A 2,585-nucleotide genomic window follows, 5' to 3' on the forward strand; every position below is an offset into this window, starting at 1 on the left:
AAAACATGGAGAAGTGACGTGAACCGATTGTGTTGCGAGGTCCAAAAGGAGGTAACCAATGAAAAATCTTTGAAGTATAAAGGTGTCGCAGTGACCTAAACACTAGATTGTTCTATAATTTAAGAACAGTGAAACATTCGAGTTTTCAATATCCCGCAATCGATAATAGAACACATACGATGCCTTAACATAGATAACTTGCACACGTCACTGCGCATCACCTTCTGCGCAGATGCCCCATTAACCTAACCTAACCTAACCTAACTCAACCCTACAGGGGTAATCTGCGTCAGCTGAACATAGCGACCTAAGCACGAATTTTCGAAATAGACCATGAACAGTCGGAAATTGCTGAAATTTAATATGGACGTCGTGCCACAGGTAAGTAATAAGAATTCATACTCTTTCGTGTCACAACACTTATAATAAATCCTCAAGAAGGCATCAAAGTCGCGAGGTGGAAGAAACTCGAAATCGGCCACGATCAACAACATCGACCATATCAACAAGGAGTTATGCACTCGATATATATTAAAATAAAATTTTAACATGGGTACTAATAATACTTAAGCCTAAGCAGACCACACATTCAATTCAACAACTACAATTGCGTAAAAACATGGAGAAGTGACGCGAACCGATTCTGTTGCGTGGTCCAAAAGTAGGTAACCAATGAAAAATCTTTGAAGTATAAAGGTGTCGCAGAGACCCAAACACTAGTTTGTTCTATAATTTAAGAACAGTGAAATATTCGAGTTTTCAATATCCCGCAAACGATAATAGAACACATACGATGCCTCAACATAGACAACTTGCACACGTCACTGCGCATCACCTTCTGCGCAGATGCCCCATTAACCTAACCTAACCTAACTCAACCCTACAGGGGTAATCTGCGTCAGCTGAACATAGCGACCTAAGCACGAATTTTCGAAATAGACCATGGACGGTCGGAAATTGCTGAAATTTTGTATGGACGTCATACCACAGGTAAGTAATAAAAATTCATACTCTTTCGTGTCACAACATTTGTAATTAATTCACACGAAGGCATCAAAGTCGCGAAGTGAAAGAAACGCGAAATCTGGCACGATCACAAACATCCGACTTTATCAACAAGCAATTATGCACAAAGACGTTTGTTCATAATATCTAACAGGTGCCTATACGTGCGCAGATACGTCATAAGTTTAACAAATGCACAAAATGAGTGCAGAAAGATTTTTATGGCGAAGAAACAGATAGTGACTATGGTTATCTAAGCGCGTTATAGCCTCATACATAAGGATTCGCGCACAGAATTCACTATACGTATACAAATGGGTTACAATCGAATCCTAAAACATTCGAGTGACGGGAATTAAGAAAAACAACAATTAAATATGCAATATCAATTGCAATGATCAAAAACAATTTCGAAAATTATGCAATTGTTCGTACGCATTGAAAGTAGCCTACAGATGGCAGCATGTGTAAAAAGACTTTCCGAATTAGACTGGTTATGGCGTATTGTTACAGTCAGGTAAATCAATAACCCTTCTACGTAGCGATTGGCCGACAGCAGAACTCACGAACTCTAGCGGAGAGAATCCTAAACCAAAAATTACGTGGTTCGATTTGATTGGAAAGACCTGTCCATCAGCTTTTAAATACGTCAGATTGATGTCAGACCCAGAAGTGAAAGTCAGTCGTTACTGATTTCTGTCGAAAGGCAGTGCAGTCTCCGTGATTCAACGTTTGCCTTGGAATTTAGCTAAGAGTTATTCGCCTTCTTAAGTTCAAAATTTCGGACGTCGGTACTCAAACAAATATGTTCAGCGGGATAACTAGAAATATTTATTTCCTGCGGTACATATTAAACTACTGTGTGCTTCGTACAGAGAATACGAGAGGAAGTTCTCCTTCCAGTGACGTATGAAAGATGGATACAAGTAGAAAATTACACCTACGGTCTGATGTACGTGTACGTGTGAATTGCCCATGTGTCATCAAGGTCCGTGTATTAACTTCCGACATTACACGTGTGCACAAAGAGGCGAGTGTCTCTTATGGTGACAGCCAAATACTAAATTCCAGATGTACCTGATTTACTGAAGGTGGACATGACTAAATGTGAACTGTGAGTGCACGTATATATACATATATATTTCTGACAAGCCGGATCTTTGTAATATCTCCATACATTCTAAAATAAAATTGTGACATGTGTATTAATAATTCTCAAGCGTAAGCAGACCAGACATGCAATTCAACAACTACAATTGCGTAAAATCATGCACAAGTGACGTGAGCCTCTAGTCTATCGAGGTCAATAAGAAGGTAACCAGTGGGAAATCTTTGAAGTGTAAAGCTATGATAGTGACAAAAACAACAAGTTTGTTCTAAAATGTAAGAACATTGAAATATTTGATTGTTTAATATCGTGCAATCGATACTAGAACTCATACGATGCCTTATCATAGACACTTTGCATCACGTCACTGCGCATCACCTTCTGCGCAGATGCCCCATTAACCTAACCTAACTAACCCAAGGCAACCCAACAGCGGTAATCTGCTTCAAGTGAACATGGCGATCTGAACACG

This window comes from Zootermopsis nevadensis, unplaced genomic scaffold (genome assembly GCF_977971745.1).
Source record: "Zootermopsis nevadensis isolate Lab colony 2312 unplaced genomic scaffold, Znev_1.0 Znev_ptg000008l, whole genome shotgun sequence".
NCBI classification, from domain to species: Eukaryota; Metazoa; Arthropoda; class Insecta; order Blattodea; family Termopsidae; genus Zootermopsis; species Zootermopsis nevadensis.